Genomic DNA, 6499 nt, shown 5'->3' with positions numbered 1-6499 from the left:
CAGTCTGATCCTGCTGTCACACTCCCTTCTGCTTTGTCTTTTATTTCTGGCTGATCTCCCCAATATATTTTAGCCCAAAGTAGGGGACAAATGGAGGAAAGCGTAAAGGCAGCGTCACACGCAACGACGGATCTAACAATATATCGCCGGGGTCACTGATTCCGTGACGCACATCCGGCATCGTTAGCGACGTCGTTGCTTGTGACTGTAAGGAACGACCGTTAGCGATGGAAAATACTCACCTTATCGTCCATCGTTGACACGTCGTTCCTTTTTAAAGTATCGTTGATTGAAGAGGACGCATGTTGTTTGTCGTTCCTGAGGCAGCACACATCGCTACATGTGACACCTCGGGACCAACGAACTACAGCTTACCTGCGGCCGCCGGCAATGAGGAAGGAAGGAGGTGGGCGGGATGTTACGTCCCGCTCATTTCTGCCCCTCCGCTTCTATTGGGCGGCCGCTGTGTGACGTCGCTGTGACGCTGAACGTCCCTCCCCCTTCAGGAAGAGCAAGTTCGCCGCCCACAGCGACGTCATTAGGGAGCTAAGTACGTGTGACGGGGATTGACGACGTGCGCCACGGGCAACGAATTGCCCCTGACGCACAAACGACGGGGGCGGGTGCGATCGCACGATATATCGATGCGTGTGACGGGGCCTTAAGACTGCAGGTTAAAGCTTTGCTCTTTGTTACCGTGGAGATGCATAGTCTGCATGGGAGCTGTGGACACAAAACTATTTTATATGACGGTCCTTTATTATTATTATTAATTATTATTATTATTTTTTAAAGCAAAGATGTTCATGGAATTTAGGTATTTATAATTAAGGGGATTTAAGGGTAGAGATGGGAGAATATCTGTGCAGGCCTCCGGTCCATCAGCCGGGTTAGTAATCTGTGACTGCTAGACGAGAGGCCTGCAATCTCCTTATCTCCTGGCATTCCTGGCTCTTCATTTGATTACCTTGGCTGGAGCCGTATCATCATTGCAGCGTGACGCACATACAATGCCGTATCAGTCTGGCTAATCAAAAGAAGAGTCGGGAGGTAATGACATTCACAGATTACCGACCTGATTGATAGACTAAAGGGCACTTTACACGCTGCGATATCGGTACCGATATCGCTAGCGAGCGTACCCGCCCCCGTCGGTTGTGCATCATGGGCAAATCGCTGCCCGTGGCGCACAACATCGCTATCACCCATCACACGGACTTACCTACCCTGCGACGTCGCTCTGGCCGGCGATCCGCCTCCTTTTTAAGGGGGCGGTTCATGCGGCGTCACAGCAACATAACACGGCACCCGTCCAATAGCAGAGGAGGGGCGGAGATGAGCGGCCGGAATATCCCGCCCACCTCTTTACTTCCTTATTGCAAGTGGAGGCAGGTAAGGAGATGTTCGTCGTTCCTGCGGTGTCACACATAGCGATGTGTGCTGCCGCAGGAACGACGAACAACATCGTATCTGCAGCAGCAACGATATTTGGAAAAGGAGCGACGTGTCAATGAGCAACGATTTTTCACGTTTTTGCGCTCGTTGATCGTCGCTCCTTGGTGTCACACGCTGCGATGTCGCTAACGATGTCGTATGTGCGTCACTAACGACGTGACCCCGACTATATATCGTTAGCGATGTCGCAGCGTGTAAAGCACCCTTAAGGCGGGCTTTACACGCTGCGACATCGCTAGCATCGGCTAGCGATGTCCAGCGCGATAGCACACGCCCAAATCATACATGCAATATATGGTGTTTGCTGCTGTAGCGAACATTATCGCTACGGCAGCGTCACACACACATACCTGGTCGGCAACGTTGCTGTGACTGCCGAACAATCCCTCCTTCAAGGGGGAGGTGCGTTCGGCGTCACAGCGACGTCACCAAACGGCCGGCCAATAGAAGCGGAGGGGCGGAGATGAGCGGGACAAAACATCCCGCCCACCTCCTTCTTTCCGCATAGCTGGTGGACGCAGGTAAGGAGATGTTTGTCGTTCCTGCGGCTTCGCACACAGCGATGTGTGGTGCTGTAGGAACGACAAACAACATTGTATCTGCAGCAGGAACGACATTATGAAAATGAACGACGTAACACAAATCAGCGCTTTTTGTCACTTTTGCGCTCGTTCATCGTTGCAGCTAGGATTTACACATTGCGATGTCGCTACCGGTGCCGGATGTGCGTCACTAACGACGTGACCCCGACGATATATCAGTAGCGATGTCACAACGTGTAAAGACCCCCTAAAGGTGGCTTTACACACTGCAACATCGCAAACGACATCGCTGTAACGTCACCGGTTTTGTGACGTAATAGCGACCTCCCCAGCGACATTGCAGTGTGTGAAACACATCAGCGACCTGGCCCCTGCTGTGAAGCTGCTGATCGCTACAAATCGTTCAGGACCATTCTTTGGTCCTTTGTTTCCCGCTGTGCAGCATGATCGCTAGAAAGTTTCAGTGTGTAAAGGGGACTTTAATGTGCAGGCAGCAGGAGCCGGCTTCTGCGGACACTGGTAACCACGTTAAACATCGGGTAACCAAGAAGCCCTGTCCTTGGTTACCCGATATTTACCTTCGTTACCAGCGTCCGCCGCTCTCACTGTCAGTGCCGGCTCCTGCTCCTTGCACGTGTAGCAGAGTACACATCGGGTAATTAACCCGATGTATGCTGTAATTAGGAGAGCAGGGAGCCAGCGCTAAGCGGTGTGCTCTGCTCCCTGCTCGTGTAGCTGCGTGCGCTGGTAACCAAGGTAAATATCGGGTTGGTTACCCGATATTTACCTTAGTTACCAAGCGCAGCATCGCTTCAGTGCGTCGCTGCTGGCTGGGGGCTGGTCACTGGTTGCTGGTGACAGCTCACCAGCAACCCGTGTAGCGATGCTCCAGCGATCCCTGCCAGGTCAGGTTGCTGGTGGGATCGCTGGAGTGTCTGACTGTGTGACCTCTCACCAGCAACCTCCTAGCAACTTACCAGCGATCCCTATCAGGTTGGGATCGCTGGTGGGATCGCTGAAAAACTCAGTGTGGAAAGGGGCCTTAAGTCTTGCAAATCAATTCTCTCACCTCTAGTCACCAGATATTACCACCTAATCTTAAAGCAGGATAATATAGAGGCAAGAGACCCTGATTCCAGCAATGTGTCACTTTCTGTAGCTTTGATAAAATCACTGTTTTACCAGCAGAAGATTATTATTATTATTATTATTATTATTATTATTATTAGAGGACTAGTAAACCAGCTGCCTCGTAGTCCTATGTATTCATGAGCTCTGTATAGCTCTGCCCCAACACTGATTGTACACTGTGCATAGGCAGAAAGTTGCCAAAGAAAGCTATCAATCAGTGGTGTGGGTGGAGATATACAGAGCTCAGCATTCAGGGAACTGGTATATCTGAAGCAGATAAAACAGTGATTTTATCAAAACTGTAGCAAGCAGCCCAGTAAGTTATACATCGTTAGAAAAAAGAAAAAAGATCTCTGCTCTTACATCATGTTGTAAAGCAAAAACCTGGTGACAGGTTCCCTGTCCTCAGATGTTCTGGACTAAGTGCTGGGTGTGTTTTCTATTGTAGTTTCTGTGAAGTTTTCTATGGGAGTTTCAGGGGATGGATGTCACAGGTGTACCCTATAGGGACATCTATAATTAGCTTTCAATTTGAAAAGCTAAGTAAGGACCTCTTCACAAGTCCGTGTTTCTGGTACATGTGGTGTGTGTTTGCACATGTACTGGACACATGGATACACGTAGACCCATTACATTCAATGGGTTTGGTCACATGTCTGTGTGACGCCCTGGACTATCCAGGTCGTCCCAGGTAGTCACACACACAACATCACACCCCTTCCAGTTAGGTAACAGCAGTCAAACAAAAACCTTGTCACCACCCTCCAGGTTTGATGTCCACACCAGGGGGAGTGGAGCCAGGCGGTTGACCCCACCCACCGAGGAGTTCACAGGCCTGGAGGCGGGAAAGCAGAGTTGTAGTTTGGCTCAGAGAGGCGAGTGGAGGAGAGAGTTGAGAGAGGTTGTGTCCAGAAGCAGACCTGTGCTCAGGCTGCCAAAGACTACTTCGGTGGCTGGGTTGGAGCCCAGTCACCATTGGCAAGGAGGCAGACGGTAGTAGCCGCCTGCAGGAGACCGGGAATACGACCGGTGGAACCGTAAGGGACCGGGGCAGGGTAGTGGCCCGCCGGAACCGAACCGGGGAGCCAACTGGATACCGGAGCACCAGGCAGGGTACTCAGACCCCGAACTAGGCTATAAGCCACCACCATAGCCAAATTAACTGATTGCGGTCTGGACCTCAGGGGTTCATTCCCACCTAAGTCCCGATTGAAGGCAACAGCCCAACCATTCCGGATGAGTGCCACCGCCAAAAGCCAGAGATCCAAAGGGCCAGCGTCTGCGGGCAAACGGGCTCCTACGACACTTATACGCCGAGGAGCGGACTACTGGTGCCCAGGCACAGGAGTCAAGATACACACACAGAGTGCAGGAGAAAGGCGGACAATGCCAACCTGACAGTAAAAGCTGCAGCTGGCTGCAAGCCCCGTTCATCACTCTGTTTGGTTTACCAGCGACTCCAGTGTCTTGTATCAGAGTGAGTACACCAGTGCCATCAGGCACCGCACCGCATCACCGCGTCCTGCACCCCGGCCCCCGCAAGCTGGCCCCGGGACCAACATCCCCCTACCCACGGAGGGGTCAATACCTAGCTGCGCCACTACATCGATCCCGGGAGTCCCCGTACCTTCACCGCAGCGGTGGTATCCACGATCACCACAACCCGTGGGTGGCGTCACAAACTATCATCCCAAAACCAAATACCCGCATCCCCCGCGCGTAGCCCCAACCCCCCCTTGCAGAGCGACGTGGCCCCCGGGTCCGTGAGAGGCTCGAGCCACCAACCGCAGTACACGAGCACGGATCCGAGCGGCTCGGCGGTCGCAGCCGAGGCCGTGGGGCGGTACAGCTGCGCTCCACACAGTGACATGTCCGTTTCTAGCTGGCAACATGGATGTCACAGATCGCACACTGATCTGATCACTGTGACATGTACTGGAAGACAAGAAAGTCACTAAAAAAAAAAAGAGGATTTTTATACTTAACTGACTTCGGCACTGCTGTTGTTTCCGGGGCCCGCTCATGAATATTCACTATAGTCAGTGAGACTGTGGACCCGGAAGCAAGTGTGACAGCAGCGCCGGGGACAGGTAGGTATACAAGTTTGTGCGCTCTCCGTGTACTATCCGGTCACAAGGATAGCAAATGATGACAGACACACACACACACACGCTGACACATGGATGGCCCAAGGAACTCCACAACAGAACCTGCAAAACGTTTGTGTTTTGCACGAACGTGTGAAGGAGGCCTTAGTCAGAGCTGTCTGTAGCTGGCAGTGTTGTGGGTAGTTGGCACTTGTTATAGAGATTTATTGGTATGATCTCCTGTATGGGAAATGACACATTGTTAAATTGTCCTGAGGAAGGGGGCAGTGACCCCTGAAACGCGTACACTTGTTCATGCTTGCTAATAAATGACTTGGAAAATTATCCTTTGGATTGAATGGTGATAAGCGCGGCGTTGATCCCCAATTTCCTCTAGAAACTTCTATCTCACTGTTACGGGTCCGCAGCTGTCTCCACAGACTTCTATGCTAAATGAGGTGTTGTGACTCTCACAACATCCATAGGTGAGTGCACCCTATTATCCTTTTATTGATCAACCCACACATTCACGGGCGAGCACCCCATTTGGTTTCTCAGTCGTGAGCAATAATGCACGTAATACTGTACGTAGCTGGGAGGATCTGCCCGGATTCATCTTTCTATCACTTTTCACTTTAGGGTCACATGTTGATGGTGTCTTGATCCCACTGATAGTGATATTTTCACACTTTTCCAGTCTGTACGGTAACAAGTCTACATTTTAAGTTCTCAATCATTCTCTATATCACATACATATTTTAATAAGTGGTGAGGTCTCGGTGCAGCGCTGCAAAATATCGGCGCCAAAAGCAACAGGAAGTAAATGATGTAAATCATTTTGGGGAAAACCTCATTGGAAATGTAAGATCTCATGCCACACTGTGACCAAAAGAGGAACTGCAGCCCCAATGCAATAAAGGGAATCTGTGACCAGGTTTTTGCTACCCCATCTGAGCTCAGCATGATGTAGGGGCAAAGACTTTGATGTCACTTATTGGGCTGCTTGCTGTAATTTTGATGCAATCAGTGTTTTACCTGATGCATATTTACCAGTTCTCTGAATGCTGAGCTCTGTAAAACCCCACCCTACCACTGATTGGCAGCTTTCTGCCCATGAACAATGTATGCTTAAAGCCGCCAATCAGTGGTGTGGATCATGAATATGTGTGACTACCCGACAACAAGTTTACTAGTCCTCTACTGATAATCTCCTGCTGATAAATGTAGCACAGTAAGAGACACATTGCTGGAATCAGGGTCTCTGCCCCGTATATATCCTGCATG

Source organism: Anomaloglossus baeobatrachus, chromosome 4, assembly GCF_048569485.1.
Source record: "Anomaloglossus baeobatrachus isolate aAnoBae1 chromosome 4, aAnoBae1.hap1, whole genome shotgun sequence".
Lineage (NCBI taxonomy): Eukaryota > Metazoa > Chordata > Amphibia > Anura > Aromobatidae > Anomaloglossus > Anomaloglossus baeobatrachus.
This window is presented reverse-complemented; position numbering follows the sequence as displayed.